The sequence below is a fragment of the Ciconia boyciana genome, chromosome 3 (assembly GCF_034638445.1).
Source record: "Ciconia boyciana chromosome 3, ASM3463844v1, whole genome shotgun sequence".
Classification (NCBI taxonomy): Eukaryota; Metazoa; Chordata; class Aves; order Ciconiiformes; family Ciconiidae; genus Ciconia; species Ciconia boyciana.
The window spans coordinates 45,470,409-45,494,571 of NC_132936.1; the positions used below are offsets into that span (position 1 = coordinate 45,470,409).

Here is a 24,163-nt window from a genome sequence, read left to right on the forward strand (position 1 = left end):
AAAATTCACCTCTTTTAAAAACGCATTTACAACTACTTTAAACCGTAGAGCCTGAGAACTGGAGGATCATTTTATGCAATTAACATCTTTATGCAAAGACATTATGCATACCAGTTATTTGATGGATGATTGATGGCATATTAAGCACCATAAAGTTAATGTTAATTACTAATGTCAACCATTAATTATATGCTTTTTAATATGTCAGATCAAAATGAGAAATAGGCAGCTTTAAAATTAATATCTGCATTTTGCAACTGCTAGCATGACAAGCAAGTCTGCTTACAATCCAAAGCCAGACGCTTTTTCAAAATTTTTGTCAGTAGGGTTTTTAGGATAGGGTTGTGTACAGCAAATAATGGCAAATGATTTTGATCAATTGTAAAGCTTCCTTCTGAAACCTATTTCTCATTTGTAAAAGCTCACTAGGTACAAGTTTTGATAAGAGAAAAGATTCATTTTATCCTGATGCGCTGCAGACAATTAGGTTTGACAGCAATGCCCACAGCTTTGTTAGTACAGTAAGGACAAAAGTTACCACTACACATAACTCCCGTCTCTTCCTGAGACAATGTGGCATGAATTCAATAACGCACTCAATTTTCTTTGATTCTTCTAGTACCATTCCTGCTACTTAATCTAATTTGGAAGTTGTGACTTTCTAGAGGTTTAATAGAGATATGTCTGCAGGGAATCAATGTTCTCAGAGAAATGGGGGGGGAAGAAGCATTAATAAATTTGTCTGGTAGAGCAGGATAGGAGGCATTACTGCACCGGGCTGATCAACTAAATAACATGCTTATTAAAAACAATCGGTAGGAATGCACTATCATTCCTGTTCCTATTTATCTTCTGGTCAACTCAATTGAGATTGTGCATTAAAGCACAGGCAGCATTATTACATTTGCTTTATTAAATTCTATAAACAGCACTGTAAAGTCAGAGTCAAGATATTTATAAGATAATGGCAAACAGCAGAGGCATCGAGACTTGCCTTAACACTAACATTTGTAGACTGTAATTTTTTTTTCTTAATTGCCATTCTCACAATAGCAAGTGTTTCACCAAACTCTTCCCCTAGATCTTTATTCTGTGCTCACTCTAATTTGAAATAAACCAAAACAAAAATAGAAAAAACTCCAGCCCCTAGTTCCCTTCTGGGAATGTGGGAAAATTATGAAAGAATTACACAACTCACAGCACTCATTAGGACATCTGAAATGGAATAATTTTAAATAAAGAGTAGGCTGGCTGCAAGGCCTTCCCGTACTAGGGCTGATATTAGGAGCGCATCTCATTATATCAAATTAGTATCCAAAAATTCTGCCTAACACATAATTTAAAACATAAAACATACTGGCTGTCAAAGGTAACGATACCTTATGCCTGCCTGCAGGCATCCATTAGTTTCAATAGGACAGAGAGAGAATTGAGTACCAGCTACTTTTCGAATGGCTACATTTAAGAGACATGGAAGAGTACGTAATATCAGGAGGAATCAAATATTTCTTTCAGAGATGGTGCGAGTCCAAACACAGGAACAGAAGCCAGGAATTCTAAACCCAACACTTATTCCCTCTGTGGCTTCACATAAATTATACAGCCTTTGTTAGCCTCAGTTTCCCAGCCATGATATTTGGATAGTAAGACAGCTTACCCTTTAAGGATGATGTGAAAACAATCAATGCTTAGAAACTGAGGATTATATTCAGTATGTCAGTTGGTATTCCTATTTTCAAGGCATATTCTCCAAGTCAACATAAATTGAAATAGAAGAGAAATTAGAATAAAAAGTCAAGCAATACTTCTTTAGGAGTATCCCTTACTAAAAAAAGGACAAAGAAAAGGGTGCAGAAATAGTGAGGTCTAGAGGACAAACAATGAAAAAGTAAAAGCAGGGCTAAAGAAGCAAATTAAAAATATATTTTTGCCCATTACAAGAAAAAAAAAGTTTAACAGTAAAAACATAAAGGGCTTTTTTGGTTTATGTTGTTAAGAAAGGAAAGCACGATACCTCACAGTGCAGAGAATAAAACTTACGGGACCAAATTCTGCCCTACTTACATCCAGACTACACTGTAAAATTGCACAAAGACCTTTTTCTCTCCTCTAAATTGCCTCTCTGAAGAAGGGTGCCTTGCATCTCCTTTAGCCATCTATGCAAAGTAGAAGGGTGTACAGACTTCCAAAGTAAGGTAATATATCTCTGTGTCAGTGGAAGGGCAACACGTACAAATCAGTATTTATGTTTATTCATAGTAACCTACACAAATGCTTGCAATAAGGTAAATGCTTAGAATCGATGGGGCATCAATGTGTGCTGCACCTGATGTAGCCAGCTACTTCTACCAACAAGGAATTTTTTTTTATTGCATAAAAATATGGATAAATACTATTTCACTTTTTTCCAGGCTTCTACATTTTTCTAACACTAGACAAGCATAGCATCAAACATCACTCCATTCTGAAACTATATCCATGTAGTTTTCCATCATGTTAAGAGCTCTGGAACCACTGGTTGCCTCATTACAATGGTAATAACTTGGTGTAGTTTTTACTTGTTTTAAATCGTGGATTTCCCATTTCTGTAAAGAGAGGTGTGTTTTTTCATTTTGCCATCAGATCAAATAAACCCTGGGTTTATAAAAGAAGGGAATGTTTGTGCTACCTCAACGCAGATTGTGCTGGATGTATAGGTACAGCAGTAGTATGCGGGATTATTTTCTACATCCTACACCTGGGTAAGGAATTGCTGACATTTATCTGGATGCAGATATTGTAATCATGAACCATGCTTTTGCAAACATAAACCATGCCTTTGCAAGCCTGGATTACTAAAACGGAGTGAAACTCTAGGTCAAGCTGGAAAAGTAAAACACAAAATGCAGAAGCCTGCCTATATAATGGAAACTCAAGTCACTACTAGTCCCTAGTCTGGTCTGGCTGCATATTGGCATCTGCACTCAATACCATGTCATTTAATCTGATCTACAAGGGTTCAGAACTCCCCAACACGAGAGAAGACCTCTCTCCTCCTATCAGCATTGCCAGGGACACATACTACCACTCTCGGGGCCCCCCAGACTATAAATAAAGGCACTGGTTTCTTCACAGACAGTACTTCCAGTTCCGCTGCTCCCAGACCATGCCAGGCCAGCCACAGTACCCAAGAACTCAGCTGCCCAGTACAGCCAAGATTAAGCTCAGGAAAGTCTTTTTAAAGGACCTGAATGACCTTTTGATGTTGAAACGAATAATTAAAAAAAAAAAAAACACACACCTGCAGGACCAACACCCTTGGATAAATCTAGGGAGACTGGCTAGAGATATGTGAGTATTTCTAAAATGATAAATGGCTTTGATGCTTAGAATTTCAACTCCTAACATCAGTTCTTTCAAGGAAAAGTCAGGCCAAGTAAAATGAAATAAAGCATCACCACACTCGGATTCAAAGACAGGTAATAGGGGCTTTGTGCTCTCTGCAGACCAACAGACTTGAGTAATACTTGAACTTGGAGATTCCCCTTCCAAACATTCTCCCTCTTTTTGCATCACCGTAAGATCATCACCACAGTTTCTCATTTTGATATTTTGGCAGCAAATGCACTGTGCCTTGGTCCTATTTTAATGTTGCCATAGAGGTGGTAACAGCAACAGAAGTGGTTGGGGGAAGCTGAGGTTTCTTCAGCTGTAGGGTAGCTATGAAGATTTCAGGATAAAGAACTGAAGAGATACAGAGATTAGCTGATGCAGGGAACAACAAAGTGAGAGTTTTGATTTCAGTGAAGAAGACAGAGGAGTTTATGTTTTCTCAACAAACCCCAGACACACAGGTGATGTCAGCTACTCGGAAACATGCACAACAATAAAACTATCATCTTAGGGTCTCCCAAAAATCAAAAGCTACATTAATACAATGAAAACCATATTTGTTTCTGCTGAAAAGATTAGCAACAAGTTACACAACAAAGATGGCACTAAAATAAAATCCAAAATAGAAGTGCCAATGTTTACATCCATTTTATACGGAAAGGTGTTTCGGCTTTCCTTCCCCTCTTACTTGCCAACACAAAGAAATTATATAGCACTATCGTATGGCAAAACATTGGGCTTTCCTGTAAAAATCTATCCAGTCATATTTTCTGTGGTTGTATAAATCTCACTGCAGTGATACACTCAAAATTTGTGCTACTGTTACAGGTGAAAAACTCCGAGATCTCTGCTAGACAGCAGTCCACTCAGCTTCAGTGACCAAACAATATTTACCAAGTAGCATTTCAGAATTTAGTTCAAAATTACTCATCAAATTTCACTTCCTTCAAATGCCATAAAACATCAATACTTTTTTAATACCTCTACTCATTTCTTCCTTTCATTCCACCAGAATTGTTGCTTCTTACAGTGACCAGAACTGAAAGCGAGGTTTCGGCAGAAGCCACGCACATTTCCAGTAACTAGTCCTATCCAAGATTAAGCTGAAAAGGATCCTTGTGTGCCCTCCATATGCCTTTGAAAATAATCCAGTATGGGTAATCAAACAGTTGACTATTATACATGACAGTTATAGAAAATTGCAAATATAGCACTTATTTCATTGATCCATACGGATATCAACTCCCATGTTGACAAACTCACTGTTCAACTTCTACTTCGTAATTTGTTCATAAGCATTTACTTATTTTTATGTCTGTGCTTCAAACATGCAGTTTACACTAAATACATGTACATTTCTGAAGTTATAACCTGTTATACCACCATAAAATATAATACAAAGTGTGAAGGAGAACACATTTTTAGAGTGAGTTAATTACTTTTATATAGAATTTTTCAAAACATTCAAAAAAGAAAAGCTAGTTTAAGTATGGACTATAATACTGGCATTCACAAAGGCAAGGACAAAACAGTTGCATCTGGGTTCAAGTCTGCTTTCACGCAGTATCATGGAGCTGTGCCAAGGTACAAGTAACAAACTGTATGATCCTACCTCTCTTATACATGCAGATTCATGAAAATGAAATGGATCTGCATCCACAGAAGTGGCGCACTAGCTACACAGTGGTTCCACAATGCTCCAGCTGCTCCGAGAAGAAAGTGCCCAAACTAATCATGCTTAGAGACCGGTGGAAAGTCATAGATGTGGGTTTCAGGCATCTCACGGTAAAGGCTTTTGGCTTCCTCGTCACTAGTGAATGATGCGACCACTTGACCTGACGTGTAAAAAAGGGAACGTTCTTTCTCTTGGCCATAGTTTTGAATGCAAGCAGGCCGGGTTGCAGAGCGCTGCACTGAACTCTTGGTTATCAGCGTGTTTAGTAGGTGCACTGACAGCATGCTTGCAAGAATTTTAAGTGCTATAACACCTGGTTTATGGCCTCAAAGTGCCTCAGCTGGATGCTAACAGCTAAGGCCTGTGAAAACAGCCTTAGTGTCTCTGCGCACACAAGTTTAGGTACTTGGGGAACTTCAGTGGTTAAAACTGAGTCACCTACAGGCTTTCAGACACTTCCACATTCAGGCTGTTTCTGTGAAACATGCATGAAGGAAGGTGACTAAATTCTATCCAAGTCTGATTCAAACAACAAAGTCCTCTCTTAAATCTGTTTCTAAGCTCTTTGGGACACAATTTCTTTTTATATCCCTTTATATAGCACCCAGTATATTGAGACTGGTATGACCGCAGTAGCAACCGGACAGAAGAAATAATCCCACCTCAAATCAGAATCTCTCAATTTAAGTTGTTTCCATATCTGCAATGTACGTACAAAGTACCTATAAAGTTTCTTCATATTTGAGCAACAGCCTTTCCACTCTTTGATAACTCAAAAAAAAACCCCAAAAGAGCACAGAATTTTAACCCACCTTTATGAATTAAAACACAGATTTCAGAAAGATAAGCAACACGAGAAACTTAAGGCCAAAAATAATTTTTCCCATCCATTAAAAAGAAACATTTGAAAAAAATCCCAGTTTATAATGAAAGTGTCAGCACCGTGTAAGCTACAATTATAGCATCACCACCACCACAGAGCTGTACTGCTGAATGTACAAACAGAACTCGAAAAATCATAATACAATATTATCAAACATTAACATACCCCCATCGGATCAGTATTTATTAAATCATGTTTGTGTTCTTCCTTCAGTTTAATTTGCTTCAATAATCCATAATAAACTGCATGTTTAAATGTTTACTGCAAAAACGATCTCTGAATAATATGCCTGGTTATGTATGTGTATGATGATCACTGATTGGTATGATGAGGTAGGGAAGGGTAACAAGGGAAGAGGGATGCTTTTCAGAACTCTAACATCCAGGATTCTTATCAAATGCTTTAATTCATCCATTAGTGCTTAAGTTTTTTATAGCACAGACTTGCACAACATCATACATGTCAGTGTTACAACATGCCTTCACCAGGCACAACCATGTGAAGCATACGCAGAGTGACATGTCTTAGATGTTGGATGAGATCCAAAGGGATAAAAGGATGCAATGGTTAAAAAGCAGGGCACAGATCTCGGACTCCTGAATTGTAATTCCTGAACTGCTCACTTAGTCAGATCACCCTCTTTTGACTGGGAAGTCCCCTAGGTGCCTGCAATTCAGCTACGCAAATGCCTTCAGCTAAGCATCTAACCCACAATCTCAGTCTACTGGGGCCCAGAAAGTTGATCATGACTAACTTACACCAAGAAAAGCAGGCTGCACAAAGTGCAGCAGTAGCTACCTTCATTTTAAAACCTGGAAGACACTTTTTTTTTTTAATATAACAACCAATGAGTCACAGCTTCAGGGTGGAGGGCACCTAGGTCCAGTTTTGATAGACTGGTTTTGGGATCAGGCTCCGCTCTTGGATTTTGAGTTTTACATTAAGTCAGTCACTGGATCAAAATGAGAAATCCCAGAACAAGGACTGGAGCCTATGGCATTCTTCCCTCCCTGTATTACGTCCTAACCACTAGTAACAGATATTTAATTGTTCAGACTATCCGTTGTTTGTTATTAAAAACAAACAAACAAAAAACCCAAACCAAAACACACCCAAGCAAACATGTTTAAGTATGCATCTTCAGTAGTGTGACTCTACAATGGTTTGTCACTCTTCGTGACATTAAATCAGATGTCTCTGGACCCACCAGATACACACTGGATTCAATCCTTCACTTCATATTTTCTGTAGGTTAGCAGCAGACAAAGTCCCACACAGGAGGCAAGAGTGGTTTGTTTTATAAGACACACATGCTGTACGTGCCAAACAAGTTGCTGCTCAGCTGGACCTGTTACTGTATGCCATCAGACCATCGTACCTTGGAAGACCCCAACACCATTTGAGAGCAGGAGTCTTCCAAGTTCTGGTATTCTCCTAGCTCATCTGAACAGAGCTGGCAGGCAGGCAGATGGCCCTAGGGCTCAGGAGTAAAAGGTCAAGCAAGGCCTAAATCACCATAACACTCTAGGACTGAGGTGCTTCAGACCATAATTTAAAGGACTTGTTTATATATGTGTGTGTGCAGATATACATATATATAGAGAGATAAATAAAAAAATATCAAGGCATGTAGCTTACGCTGTAAGAGACACACACAGACATTAGGGCAGCATTTCAATTAGGACAGCTTCTTTGTAAAACCTTAGCTAATCATTGCTAAAAGATACTCCACCTTCCTCCACCCTAAAATCCTAACCGTACTGTTTTCTTTTTTCCCACACACACATCAGGAAAACATTGACCCTAAACATCCTAAAACATATTTTGCATTATGTTCCCTTAATTGAAAAAATGCCTATTAACAAAATAAAAAAGGCTACAGATCCTTTCAATTTACCACACATCAATCGCTGCCTGAGTAGAAGCAGATCACATACTTTTTCCTATTGAAGATACAGTGGGTTTAAAGGGAGTCATTCCAATTCTTTCATTGATGGTATAAATTTTCAAATCTCAGTGGAAGAGCCTAGTATATTCCTATTGTTAGTGGATCATTGACAGAACAGACTCAACAGTTAAGAAGCTTCTAATGTGACAATTTATATAACCAGAGTAATTAAAGTATATTAGAAATCCAGATAATCTCCCCCAATCAAACCAATGAAGGGCAGCCCATGGGCATTCAAATCACACACTGCAATTTAGCTCAGGGTCACCTTCCCAAGTTAAATAATATCAACAGAAAATACCTTAAAGTAAATGATCCTTACTCATTACTAAACCTATTTGGGAAATTACATAAAGCTCTTTGAAGATACAAATATTTTAAGGAGAGTTAACCATTTTAAACAACTACTTTTTTCCTTCTAGTGATTTGAAGACTAAAGCCAAGTTTCATTTCTCAGACATTACTTGGGATATTCACTAAAACATAGGAAAGAGTGGGGGAAATGTGACAGATCCTTTTAAAGGTTATAATGCAAGTACAGCAGCAGCAATATTTTCTCACATTACCGGAGTGCGCATTAGTACAGACGATGCAGGTTGTCAGTAATTAAATAAGAATACTATCAACAGCTAGGGAATCTAGCTCTTATGATTTTTTAATATTCTCACAAGCAATTATATTTTTTGGCTATTTCTGCTTGGGTTTTTCCTTGTTTGTTTGTTTTATGTATCTTCTACAAGTAAGTCTATCAACTGCAAAATTAAAAGCATTTTATTACATTACATTTTGACATAAAATAAAAAATAAATCAAAGCCTGCACTCTTTATAAAGCTTTCCAAGTTTAAGCTTATATTAAAAAAACAAACAAAAAAACGCCAAAACATAACCACTGCAACTGTCCCCATAATAAGCAAAAATGGGAAACATACACTATTCAAATTTTACGTCAACGTTCCTAACTTTTTTTTTTAAACAACAGATGCTGTAATACATAGCTTGGCAACTACTGCATTAGAGAAGTATGATTCAACCAATGTGGCTCTGTCTGAAACTAATACAGAGGAATTTGGCAGATCTATGTTCTTCACTAAATTCTTTAGATTTAAATGTAACAGTAGAAACAGCATGTAGCATAGAAAAAAGTGAACTGAAAGTCTCAGGTTTTAAGACAGTCATCTTTTCCACAGCAATATGGAAACAATAATATGTTATGTTAGGATATATAATCAGCACAGTTACCTCTCCTTGCTTGATGCATTTTCCCAGTCAAGGAATCACTACAATTGTCAAAAGTGACCATGATCTAATCCACTTCAAAGTTTTCAAACTAAGCGTTCAAAGTAAGAGATGTTAGTTTGTCAAGCTGCAGCATCTCTGAACACGGCCATCCCTTGAAACTTTAAATATATTCACTCTTTGGGACTTCATCTTCTGGACTTTTAGAAGGAAGTAGCACATAGGAGTGACAAAGACAACTCAGTATCTAGGTTTAATTCACAGATACTCCTTTACTTTTTTCTACTGGAGGGCAAAAGTTGCACAAAGGCCGAAGTAGTACTAGCCTGAACATTCCCGCCCTTTACTGGAGAGCAGTAAAAGTTCCCAGGATACCACCAACAGACTTGGCAGAGACAAGAGGATAAAAAAAGTCTATTTTAAAACTCATGGAGTTGCAGGAAGAAATGTGGAAATCCTTCAAATAGGAAAGTGGACAGACAGCAACTGCTGAAAAGTTTAACTCAGAAATAAAAAAAAAACCCAAACCAGAAATGAAGTGACCTCCAAGCAGAGTCAGTTCTCCCTCTATTATACCACTCCTTTCATCACATTCTTCCTGCAGCGACCTTTCCCCCATGCACTATATGGCAGAAGAGAGACCTGGAACGTGTTATGATCAGCCTGTCCTGTCCTTCTGACTCTCCCAGATGACTGTGAATGCAGTGAGACTTGCAATGATCCAGGCCAAAAGAGATGCCATAATCGTGAGATGCAAGTGAAAGCTGTCATATAAACACTTGGAAGAATTTTCCACTGGTTGCTTGAGGAAGGTCTTAAATATATGGGGAAATGGGCCAGCAGTCTACCTGAAACACTTCTTATTCAATTACAAGAAACAGCAAGTATTTGGAAAAGAACTAGCATAAAATAAAATAATGGACAAAGGAAAAGGAAATAAAGCTTGAAATTCTTCTTTACTGGCTGGATTCCCTTTACTTTAAAGAGAAGCAAAGTAAGCATCACCAAAATGGTGATTCTACAATGTGCAATATTGAAGATGGGGCAATAAGTTCCAATGATTTTCTATGCACTTAACTTTACATTTTAGAGGAAAGCTGTTCATTAATAGGTCTGCATTCATCACAGATACAAAATGTCAACACATCTTATATTGCTCCTTCGATCTACTGGTAGGTAGGTAATACTGTTTATTTTTAGATGTGGAGCACTAGGAAACGTTTTTCTTAATTACTCTGAAATGTTATTGTGGATCTCTTCTAGAACACTAATATTTTCCTAAAGCATTAACTATTTTGTAAGCAATCAAACAGCATAACAGTCCCTTAGTTAACCACTAATTAATTAATCAGTAAAGTGTTTTACCCATTTTTTAATGGTTAGGCTTGATGAGTATTCCCTGTATATGCCCAGGTGAAGAAATGTCCAAGGCAACATCTGCAGGACCACACTAATAATAATAAAAAAAAAATATTATCTGCACATCAAAGAGCTCATCTCCTGGTATCAAGGTTCTCATCTTCACTGGGATGGAAAGTGTTAATGCTGTGAATAAAAGGTTTTCAACTGCAGCTGAATCATGTGAAGATTATCAATATAGCAGCAATGTACAAAGGGGCTTCAGCAAGGTTACAGAGTTTAATATAATCCTCTCTATAGCTAAGCGCAGTAATAGAGAAACCTGTGTTCACTGTGACAGCATGTTGTGTGTGCTCAGTAATACTTTTAAAATATACAGAGAGAACAAGAAATCCCCAACATCTTTACTATACTCAAAGACAAAATAAAGATATTAACAAGAACAGACACACAACCCTAAAACACAAAGGTACAGAAAAGCCAACCATTCAGAGCTGCAGAATATTAGTTAGCACTTTCTCCTTAACCCTTCTCAAAGGGTTTAACTACATCACCGAAAAGACAAGTTGTTATGACCGTAATTTAAATGCAAGCAACAAAGCTCTAGCCTGCTTTGGCTAGGTCTGCTGGGAGGGAATATTGCATCTACTTCAGCCACCCTAGCAAATTTGTGCCAGAGAGCTGTTGTCTTTTCCTAACCACATTTAACTAAGATAAGGTTGCAAGAGCAGCAAAGACAACATAACTTGCGTTAATTCAGTGCAACTAGTTCACATTTCAGCTTGTGGAACAGTCTCGGGAAAAACAGACAGCTAATTTGAGCCCAGCTGCAATTTTCCTTCATTACCTTCACTGGTATTTGGCCAAGTTAACTTCTCCCCTGTATTACACAGGCATATGCTAAGATCACAGTTTGCATCGTGTCTTTAATGCAAAGTATAAATTGGAACACACACACACACACAAACACAGTGACCCTCTGCTGCTCCAAAATCTCAAGTCCCAGGAGAGTCAGTCCAGGTACTCACTTCAGCAGCAGGGCTCAGCCATCCACAGACCTCAGCCAAGCATTCCATGCTAGATTCTGCACTGTTCAAGGCACTGGGAGTCATCTTGTTGCTTTGAAAAGGTAAGTCAGTGCTCAGTTCTTTCAAGGAACAACACAGAAAAGCAAACACTTAAAAAGACATTTAGTTCACCTAAGCAGACTTTCAGCATAGGTCAGATTCAGAATTTTTTAATCCTCTGAAAGAACAAATAGAGAAAAAGAAAGGAAAAAAACAGACAGGGTGCATTCGAAATTGATACTACCCTAAGCTGCTGTTTTCCCCTTTTTAGTTCTCATACATACAAAAAACTCACCTAAACCGTACTTCGTATTTCTAAATCCTTGTCATTTCACATAACTTAAAATAGCTCCATTTCAATTCTTAAAAGCCTTATTTTGAATAGCAAACAACCTTCATTTTTAACAACCTTCCCATGACAGCTCTTCCTTCTTGCCATCAGAGCAGGATGGACTTAAAACCAGAGACTCGAGGGTCACAGCAAATAAGCTGACTTAGCACCATCTGCTCCCTGTTAAAGACCACCTTTCTTCAAAATATTCAAAAACAAGATCCACTCAACCCCGTCAAGGCCTTCTGACTGAGCTCTTTGCTTGCAAAGTTCTAGGAAGATGCCACACATCAAACAATATCCTGGTATTATATGCGACAGTCTCGCCTTGAATACATACTGTTGAGTACAAAACCCACGTTCTCCATTGTTACTGAGAAGTAAGTGTCACAGAATGGTTGAGGTTGGAAGGGACCTCTGGAGGTCATCTGGTCCAACCCCCCTGCTCAAGCAGGGACACCTAGAGCTGGTTGCCCAGGACCGTGTCCAGACGGCTTTTGAATATCTCCAAGGATGGAGACTCCACAACCTCCCTGAACAAGGGCTCGGTCACCCTCACAGTGAAAAAGTGTTTCCTGATGTTTGCAGGGAACCTCCTGTGTTTCAGTTTGTGCCCACTGCTTCTGGTCCTGTCACTGGGCACCACTGAAAAGAGCCTGGCTCTGTCTTCTTCGCACCCTCCCTGCAGATATTTCTATACATTGATAAGATCCCCCGAGCGTTCTCTGCTCCAGGCTGAACAGTCCCAGCTCTCTCAGCCTTTCCTCATAGGAGACACACTCCAGTCCTGTAATCATCTTTGTAGCCCTTCACTTGACTCTCTCCAGGAGCTCCACATTTCCCTTGTACTGAGGAGCCCAGAACTGGACCCAGTACTCCAGGTGTAGCCCCACCAGTGCTGAGCAGAGGAAAGGATCACCTCCCTCCACCTACTGGCAATGCTCTGCCTAATACAGCCCAGGATAACATCAGCCTTCTTTGTGACAAGGGCACAGTGCTGGCTCAAAACCTTGATGAAGGTATATGGAAACCTTCCATGTTATTATAAAATGAATCATGCATGAATATAATTTATAGTGAGAATCAGAATGCCAGTTTATCTGAGAAATTGAAATAAAGTAGAAATGCTGAAGTGAAAAAATTAGTGCTTCTGATTTCAGTCATGTTACTAATACAGAGACAAACTGCAGATTGCAAATGGGTACCTTCCAGAGAACTCTTCTGTTAGAGCAAAACTTCTAAAATTTGTTATCTTCTAGAAATTGTGTGTTAAACAGGATTTCTGTTTGATTGGTTTTTTGTTTGTGGCTTTGGGTTTTTTGGAGGAGGGGCAGTGGGGTTTTTTGTTTGTTTTGTGGGTTTTTATTAAGAGCTAGAGTCATAGAAAAATCTAAATTGGAAGGGACCTCTAGAGGTCACCTGGTCCAACCCCTGCTCAAAGCAAGGCCAATCTTGAATAACCCTAAGGAGGGAAATTTTACAAACTGACTTAGAAACTTGTTCCCATGTTGGAATATTCTGTGAAAATTTTATCCTTATATCTAATAAAAACTTCCTTCACCGCAATCTCAGTCCATTGCTTCCCACCACTATACACTTCTCTGAAGGGTCTGATTCCATCTTGTCTATAATCCTCCCATTAGATTGTCGTACAAAACAATAAAATGCCTCCCCCTTCCCCCCCCCAGCCCCCATCCAAGCCTTCTTTTCCTAAAGATGAACAAACTCAGTTTTCTCTGCTTCCCCTCATAGGGCATGTGCTCCCCTAATCATATTGGTGGTCCTCTGCTGGACTTAAATCAGTATTTCCAATGTTCTTCTTGTGCTGCTTACTTATACCACATAATTTACTTGGAACACATTCTTCTAGAACACCAAGAGAGCAATGAAGTGTAGCCATCTATAGCTACACAATGACCCAGACTCTGATACAACAAATGTTCTGATTTTTTACAAGCTAAGCCTTTTTTACCAATTCCCTACTGTCTTTTTTTCGCAAAAAAATTCCACAAGAAATGATAACTATGCAGTGTGACTGGAATGCCAATCACCTGGTTCTGAAAGGCCAGTACTGAAACCCATTTTTAAGCACAATCATTTCCAAAATCCTGCCTTTAGCTCTTTCGTGGGACTCTGAGATCAGGACAACACCAGTTGACAGAGAATTTTAATGGTGGGACAGGTTCATATCTTCTGTAAGCTATTGTTTACACTTTTTAAAAAGTAATTTTTCACACAGTAAAAATATCTAAAAAAAAAAAAATTTAAAGCTTAACAGGTTGACCTTAAACAGGCAAGTTCTTACAATTCAGAGCCCAGTAGTTTAATGGACTCCCAGTGCTGATGGACTCCCCACACTGGGGAACAGACACTCACATACTGTACTAAAGTGGATCTCTGTTTAAGCTCACAGTGTTTCATTCAAACACATCAAAAGTGTACAGATCACTTTGGAAACGCTTACAATTTGAGAGATGTGATGGTAAATTTATGGCCATGTAAAGATCATTAAAATTCTTCTTAGTCACACTATGAAAGAATTAAAGTTTGACAAATTGCTTGAAAGAAATTCACTGAGGTCAACTTCACCACATCTCTCAAATGTTTTCCTTTATCTAGCACAGTTTTAGAAATGCAGTTTCTCTCTCTGAGCATGTTCTCACCCAGACTCAAGTACCAAGAAGACAAAGAGAAACTTGTAAAATAGCCATTCTGGCTGCAGAAATTCAAATGTTGAGTTGGTGTCACCTCAGTTGAAATTTCTTGATCTGATCAAGAGATGTGAAATGGACTCGGAGGATAACTACACAAAGTCCCAAGGGGAGGTAAAGGAACAGTATCAAAATATAAACCTCAAATACTGAAAACAAACTAGAAGTACTACTAGCCATAGTAATCTCTTCAGACATTCCGAATATAATTTCCAGTAACACACCTGTCTTACCATTACACCTGTAACACCTTGTTATTATCACGCCACCCTTATTTTTCAGGTAGGAAGCCTGAGAAAATACTTCAAGTTCTCTGCGTTTCTCAATTTAAAACAAGACTGTAACAGAGAGAGGAAGCGTAGTTCAAGTAAAGTTTTTCTTTTTTAAAATGAAACTCTCTTGCTCCAGCTCCTCTAGTTGCCTTTGCAGAAAATCAAAAACTATATGCACACGGATACTCTCTAGCAACCTGCTGGGAATCATATACTGTAAGTGGTTTAGGAAAGTCTTTCTCTCCAAGAGACACAACAGATTTTGGAAGGCAGGCAACCTGTACTCAAGATAATGAATCAACTTGTTTCCAAATTCCAAAACAAAGTATTTTATTTCCTTCCTGAAAAATCAATTGTGTTCTTTATGGAATATCTGTTGTGTTAAAAGATGCTGTTTGTGTAATACATCTCTTTACTGAAGGAGATTACTTTAGGTACCAAACATCCCCTATTAACACTGTTCCCAACATTTGGAAATGCAGACAGTAGAGATAATTTTCTGTCATCCAGGAAGAACGGTAGGTTTGCTAAACTTTTATCATCATCCCCTCTGACACACAGTAAAAATCACTGTTAGAATTGATAGTTTATTAGATCAAAGCTACCATCAACAATGCCAATTCTGCCTGGTCATGTTAACAGGAAAATGCTTTATGAGTTCTACCACTGGGCATCTATTTAACTTCCAGCACCAGCTATGCTGTAAAACCGTGCACATAATTTATTTGGTGACCTGCGCGTGTGGGAAGCATTATCCAGGCGAAACTTCTCACAGTCTGACAAAATGCTTTGATTTGCACTGTTCAGATGATTGAACAACGAGACTTTAAGCAATCACCAACAATAGCTTTTATCTCCAAATGTGCTAAAAGTGTAATACTACATGAGAGCAGCCTATTGCTTTAAGACCAGTTTTGGTAAAATACAAGTGATTGGATAAATACTACATTTTTAAACTTGTACACATCTTGTCCATTAGGCTTAAGTATTAGTAAAGTTCACGTTTATCTTAAACATCATTTTAGCAATTTCCTCACACAACAATCATAATTCCTCCATGGTATCCTCTTTGCTTACATATAGCTTAAAATACACATTAATTCAAATTAGGTGAAGGAAACAGAAAACAGCCATTCACAATTCCTCAAGTTACTGCTGTCTTTTCTTTCAGATAGTATTCAACAGTCTTCAAAACAGTTCCTAGTTTAAGTCTGCCACATGTAGTCGATGACAGATAGGTGTGTCATCAAATTCTCTTCTCTGCATCACAGCAGAACTGATTTAATTACTCCCACAGTAATACAAATACAGGTATGTAATAAATTCCTACATAATGCCAACAATGCAGATTCAGTAAGTTACTGTGTTTTTCAGTGCAGACGTATTGCTACTACTCTGCAAGGCTTCCTAGAGTTTAATCTATTCTTTCTCTATACTGTAAAAAACATTTGATTTATAATAATCTGACACATGCTGCAACATCTTCCAAAAAAGACTCACCTCAGACAGGAAACATGCTCCATAAGATATTATTATATCTGATATCCCATTGTATTTTATACCAAAACAGAAAAGGATGTTGTTTAAAAACTTGCAGCACATAATTTTTATAAAACATTCTGCTTCTATGGGCTTGTTTGGTACTTTTTTGAATTCCTTAAGATGCACTCCACTCGCGTAGTTCATAAATTTTTTTTTTTTTTTGAGAAAGCAGCTGATAAAGGCATTTTCTGATGTTTTTACATAAAAACGACTACAGTGACAAACCAGCATGAGCCTTGGGACACCTACAAGCTCCTACTACTCTGCCTACCTTCAGCATGTCATGTCCTTGCTACACAGCGTCACCTACCAAAGACAGATGACACAATGTTAATAACATCAGAAATAACTGTTCACAGTTTTCTATGCAGCTGCGGAAAGAATTCAGAGACCTTGCAAGACACACAGAGTTAAATGTTTAAGCTGTTTTTCCTATTTTGATCTTCAAAACCTTAAACTAGAAAATCCCTTGAGTGAAAAGTCAGAGAAAGGCTGCCATCCCTTCTAGGGTTAAAAGATGCTTTTGTAAGATTTTAGGTCAGATTAACCTTTTGCTCACAATAGGACTGGTTATTGGTTTTATTTTTTACTGTCTTTAACACAGGTAAAAAATCAATATGAAGCGAGACAAAGGGCTCTGGAGGCCCTGGCTACACCAGCTTTTGGTTTGGCTCATGCACAATCCTACAACATGCTGAGGCTGGGAAGGATTAGCCTGCTTGTGTTGAGTAAACCGATGATACTCAATAAACAGTTTCTGTTGTAAACCCCTTAGGACGTGCAAAGCCACACTAGTTGGCATTAGACCAGATAAGCTGCCGAACCAGCTGTAATCTCATTTAGACCTGAGCTGATCCTCCTGTCCTTTCATTCCACAGGATCAAAGCAAACCACTGAGGAGGCAGCTGTATTATAGCAGCAGTGCTTGCTGGATGCGGCAAACATTTCATAAATTCCTCTCCTTGAAGCAAGCCTGCACATAATCTACCCAGAGCCAGTTCAATCAATGGATTTCTGAATTCATTAGTCTTATTATTACAGGATAACTGTTTTCTCCACATAGTGTGGTAGTTGTTGCAAGCCAACTTTGCAAAACAGCTCTTACTGCTGACCATATCTTTCTGGTAATGTGCCTTTGCATTTTTGCTGTGCCACATGAAAATGATTCAAATGACTTCAACGCGGTATTTTTTTAAAGACTGGAAATAAAACCAATTCACAAATATTCAAGTAGGAAGCACTGAAATATAGTAAATTCTTCCAAGCATAATTACTGGCTACCTGCTCGCATGCTTCCATGCATCCGTAATAATGACCAATGTTTTCTGAGCTCAATGACAGCAAATGATAACAGTGAAAGCAGAAATTACATTGTTGTGGTAGCATAAATACAGACTAAAATTACAGATGTGAAAGGAGTCACTCTAAAAAAAAGATTTCTATTTGCCTTTTACTCTGTGTTCTCTGGAATTACAAAGAAAAAATATTTTCATTGTTAAAGAAATGAATAGCACAACTTAAAAAAAAAAAAAACAACAAACAGAAAACCACAAAAGCAACAGGTCTTTTTAAACTAAGCAAAAATGAAATCCGTGACACTGGATCAAATAAGACTTGAGGATGCAAAATTCGATTTCTGTACACCATTTGGAGTTGCCACTGTGCAATTATAGCTAAAACATTTTATAGTGTAACCTTAAGAGCTTTAGAAGAACAGAAAGTGTAATTCAGAAAACGTGTCAACTACTCCATTTCCCACCAGTGAAGTCTGCAATATAACACATATTCACAGATAAACAAAGTAAAATTAGATGTGTAAGTTACATTGGAATAGGGAAATACTATTAAAAAATATTTTTCAGTCCTTTGATTTGCTAATTGTATTAATTGTTAATGTAAAGACCTAAGTTTCCCGGTGAGGGTGCATTGGGGGGGGCGGGGAAGGATGTAAGAAGAATTATGTACTACAGCAGCAATTTTTTGGGTCACATACAAGTAACGTTAGTGATTCTTGGATCACTCCTTGAAGAATGAACAGTAGCCACACAACTAAATTTGGCCAGAAAAATAGGGGAGACCAGGTAACCTTTACAATTAAAGTAAAAATAGCAGCGTTTGTAACTCACCATTATTTGCAGCCAGTATAAATACACAATACATTCATGCACACAAACCGAAAAAACACGGAGGATCCCTCATAGAGAACTGCTCTGAGTTTACAAAGCACAAGAGAAATATCTGTATCACCTTGGCACACACATCCTAACCTACACTACACAGATCTATTGGACCCCTGTATCTGGCCATTAATGTTTTTAATAAGGGTACGAAAAAAACTATCCCTGTAATAAAAAGCTTCAATGAAGTTGTTAAAATCAGATGTTTAACACATGCAAATGATTTTTAACAGATTACAGAGATGAGATGTTTAGTACGAAACTTTAAGCACTAAAGCACAGATGTGCTAGAGCATGTCATACGCAGCTGGCAAAGATGAACAAAAGGTATTTGCACCTATCGTCTACAGATGTGTAAAAAAATCCCAGCACACATCTCTTCCTCAATCACTTAGAAACCATCTGATGTGTTAGTTAATGATTCCCCTCTCTCCACTTCATTCTTCAGACATAAAGGGGTCCCATTTAACATAATCACTTAATAACAGCAAAGTGATGGGTATCAGAACCCTAATTCTTCTAATATTTGCAAAATCCAGCTCTTTGTAATAATAATAACACCATGATAGCAAACTGTAAAACTGTGTAATTATACTTTAATTGTATTGTGAGGCATGCATTAATCACAAAGTTTAAGTACCAAGGATGGAATTATAATAATTCTGTAAAACAAATTTAAGCTAGCTAAGTAGGTCAGAACCACTAGCATGCAACAGGAGACCTCTGGGAATTTATCAGTTAATGGCTATTTATGTGCAAATGAGCGCCCTCCAACCCTCCCAAATCCTGTGTAGCTGAAGGGTATTTCTGTTAACCAGGAGCATGCTTAACTGCTGAGGCATAAATTAAACCATTTATTGGAATGATTTTAATTCTTCTCTCCCCCCACCCACTCTTACTACTCCCTCCACCCTCCCCAGCAGCACAATTTACAGTACTAATTTACATGGAGATAGGATTGCTGAAGAGTTTTCAGAAATTACTCTGTTTCGGGGGGGGGGGGGGGGGGGGAGAAAAAGAGAAGGAAAAAAAACTGAGAGAAAAACTTTCAGTAAGAGACAGCAGCAATGCTATACTTAATCTTCAAATCTTCCAGAGGGCAGGTTGAGTTATTAGAAATTCCAGAGGTTCAGTATCACAGCAGTGCAGTGGAAACCCTTTCATAATGAACTCTAATGAAATGAAATTCTGTTTTATGTCCTCATGTTCTAAACTTGGAGAAGACAATGAAGCTCAAGGGGGACTGCATCAACTGTATTTTCTGTCGTAATGCTCAGGCTGTACACATATCAAAGGTTTTCTTTCCAGAAGGAAAACAACAAAGATCTCTTGGCTGCAGGTAAAAAACACCTTCAATTTTTGAGTTTGACTTGGAAAAAACTAGTCATTTTTGATGTCTTAGGAAAATAGATACCTTTACAAAATACTCAGAATCAAGATGTATTGAATTTTCACTATGATGTAAAATGGGGATGATTTACAGACAATACAAATGATTTCTCAACACTTATAATCATAGCAGTAATTCAGTACAGCAAGGTAATGCAAGCATAACCTCAAGATTCACTTTTAGGCTTATATTTTCATATGTTTGGGGTTTCTTTTTTCTAAGCACATGCACACATTTTCTTGCAAAGCCTAGGGTCCCAGAACAATAAAACAGTAAAAGTTTGATTAGCCTAACATCAATTAACCATAGGTCCCTGTTACCCTAAACAGGGTCATGTCTCCCCAATGTCTAATAATTATATTGTAAAATCCCTTGATTGCCTGAATGTATTCACTCTCCCTATGACATTTGGATAATCACGGCTGTGCTATAGTTAATTAAGATGATCACAGTGCTTTACTTTCTGATGTCATCTTGGCACCTAATACGAAACTCCAGGTAAATGTAACACACTGAACACGTACACACACAGCATTTCCTCCCCAAATCAAGCCGTTGTAGAATACCCTAGAATATATAGGTGTGGTGTGAATCAGAGGAATTCCCTGGGAGCAAACCTTCAGCAGCTTTAAAATATTTTAGGCAGATACCTGGAACACTTAAGTATTTTCAAATGCACATTGCCAATAGCTAATCAATATATTCCTGTCCAGAAAAACAAAGAATGCCAATGAAAATATTTGCTTTTATTCTCACAAGTGACTTTTTGTAAGGAAAACAAGACTGCAAAAGCCAGTAAGAGAAAACCTCGTTGTCCTGGCAAGCACACACGTACTTGCCTGTTCCTCCCTTCTCCTGCCCCTCAATCAGGAGAGGACACAGCCCCGGCTGCGGCGAACGCTCCTGCTGCGTGCATAATGGCTGCCGTGGCTGCCTGTGCAGCCCCTGCATTACCATATAGAGAACCAGAAGGTTTCTGTTTCTTAACATGGATTTGCAAGCACACACGTTAAACCAGAGACTTCATACCACTCTTTGATAACAGCCAGAAATTAATAAATGAACAGAACTATTTGACAAAAAAAAAAGTTCACTCGTATTTTCAGAAAGAATTAGCACAGCTGTATTATCAGAGCCTGCGAGAAGCCCACGGTTACCTCTCTGTTCCCTACAGTGAGGGGCTGCAGCCTTGATTATGTCTGTACCTTCCAGCCATTGGCAGGGTCTCAGCATTGCCCTAAGGCTTTAATTAACCCCAATTAGAGATAAACAGGGCCTTCTGGTTGTGAAAGAGGAGAGAATAGACAGTGTCTTCAGCTTATCAGGGAACGAAGTAAACCACAAACTGTTTTTACCTTGCTCTTCTTGCTCCTCCCTCCCAACGTCAGGAAGGGACCCGCACAAGAGCATGAGATGATGCACGATGTGCACGTTGCAGAGTATGCTCTACTCTTTCCATTTTGTTTTTAGGGAGGATAGGGTGGCATACTATTTCAGGTTCGTTTCACATTAGGCACATTTTCACTGCCCCTGGTTTAGTACCACTGGAAAGAAAGCTGGAGCATTTAGACATTGGCAATTAATGGCACTTGGACTCGCTCCAAGCCAAATAAAACATGACAACACACGCATACATGCCCTGTATCAATTAGCTTTCTTTAGAAAATGTCTAAAAAAGCATTTTCAAAGTAGTTTTCTAGACAGATTTCGAGACTTGAATGCAAAACCACCAAAAACCCAGCACCCTCTTCAGCAGAGCCACTGTGCTGCGCACACAGTACAAGCCACCCTCACGCTCCCAACTCCAGAAATTCCAAGAACTAGTAGGATACAGAACCACTAAACAGGTTCAACTTCCCCTCCCCCCCCATAGAAAGGGGAAATTAAAAAGAGTGCAGATACTACAAATCAAAATGAATGACAGATTTCCAAAGTCAAATTTTATGGTAGATTACAGTTTCAGGTACAGTTTCTTTACCTTCTGATTCCACCGAGTTTTAGTTCTGTAAAGAAAAGCACAGCATACAGTTTAGGAAGCATCCTTACTAATCTGTCACCAGCCGCATTGAGCGCTCCTTAATATCAAATCACAGAAACATCAGTGAAGGGCTGAGTACCATCTCGAGAGCCAGTTAGGGAGTTCATCTCAGCAGTCTGGTAAGCTTACAAAGACTACCCTCTGGCAAATGTTTGTCTAACGCATTGTCTAAAAAGTAAAAAAAATGAAACTCAGTTCCACAACTCTCTCTTGCAGTCTGCCAGAGTGTTGACATTTGCAGCCCACTCTAAATAACCACACTAAACTTCTGCCCCAAATTAAGCTCATTCCTTCCTTGCTGGCATGAAGAACAACAGAAAACGTGGCTTCTTTGCAACGCCCTTTTACATACTGGATAAATTCTAGCATGTCTCCTCTCAACCTTTCCCAGCTAAAATCAGTTCCATCAAACTTCTACAAACTTCCTACTCTCATCATTCACTTCTGTGACTCTCTCCAATTTTCAATTTATTCATGAATGTTTTCTAAACTGACATGTCCAGAACTGCATACAGAACTACAGCTAAAGACAGAATAAGCAGATCCTCTCACCTGCAGAAGTTTTATTAGCACACCCCACCATTATATTTAAATTTATTTATTTTTTTCTTAAGCGGAGTCACATTAACCCCTGCTTCCTAATATCATACAGGCTGTGTGCATGAAAGAAAGTTACTATTAAAAGTTAACTGAAATCTGTCTATTGGCTAAATTTCAAATTTTCTTATAGCCACTATGGTCTTACAAATTAATGTAAACAAATATCCATGTAAATACAGGTGAAAACATAAGCACCATGCCCACCCCCCACTCCCGTTTTAAGATACTAGGGAAGCCATTTGAACTACCATTCACAAACAATTTTGGTTTTCCTCCCCACACCAGGCACTGTGCTAGTGCAGGGACAAAATAGGGGACCTTGCAGCCATCTGTGCTGAGTGGACAGCAAAGTCCACAAGCAAGGGCAGGACAGACAGATGGGGTAACAGCTATGGTAGCTACCTCACTTTAACCAACCCCAGATGTGGTGATCCTCTTTGTTTCTCTCACCTCATGGTGCCTACTACCTCCCCATACTTTGACAGTACAGCTGCCACACCAAGCATTTCATATGTTGTATTTGCATTTCTCCTTCCTGATTTCAGTACTTGGCCTTTACTATTTTGTCTTGCTGATAATTTTTTTTTTTTCAAAATACCAAAGTAATTTTAAATTCTGGCTCTGCTTTCCATTTGAACACAGAGAAATATCCTATAATTTTTGTCCACATACAAACTCAGACAAAGTCTGTAACTCATTTTCATCTACTACAACTAGTTGTGCTAAACAGGTCCTCATTTTCAGTGATCTGAAGTGATACCATTAAACATTGATAATACTAAGATAATACAAATAACACTGAAGCCTCACACTAATTACATTCTTTATGAAAATTTTATCTTTCCCATAGACTGACATCATTTTACAGTAAAACTGTTTGTAGTTGTAAGGCTGCTGTTGTCTTTTCTCTTCCTTTTTTGTTACAATACCCAGAAACAAGTAAAACTGGAAGTCGTTTTATGTCCCAGAAGAAATTTCATCACGAGCAAAAGCATCCCAGGGGAAGAAGAATCAATGGTATATACCCAGAAAGCAGAAAAACAGAAAACAGTAAACAGAAACCACAGAACATATTTAGATTCATCCCTTCTCTTAATTTAGTCACTGGTTTCATAAAAGCACGAAATTAATTTTGCTGATGAGGTAGTCCCATAAGTTAGTAGTAAGAGAGGCTGACGCTGGTAGTTTACAGCTGTCAGGAACAGAATCTGAAACAAACTTGGAAAAAATGAAGCAAGTGGCTAATTATCATCACTGTAGCTATTACTCAGTTTCCAAAGCACCAGTGATGGAGGTGGGGGGAACAAAACCCAAAAGCTTGTTCTACTGAACCACGGAACTGAATTTTTCAGAACTGCACAGACTACTACAATTTGTGTTGTGCTCAGCACCTGGCAGGTGCTTTGCTTGCCTTCTGGTTTCCTCCATTAAGATAAGTATATTCATGTGTTCCGTTAGCATAAGGATTCTCCTTCGAGTTCGTTCAGATTTTTTTTTTCTCCTCTTTAAAGGTCAACTTTCTTTAAAACACGCAGGCACAAATTAACTCTCCTCTCCAGAG

The 24,163-nt window shown here is 38.4% G+C and overlaps 1 protein-coding gene across 1 annotated transcript in view; it reads right to left on the bottom strand.

Moving 5' to 3' along the window:
• The window catches only part of MMS22L (MMS22 like, DNA repair protein), a 100,656-nt gene that overhangs the window by 32,389 nt on the left and 44,104 nt on the right, over positions 1–24,163 (bottom strand). The window lies entirely within an intron of this gene.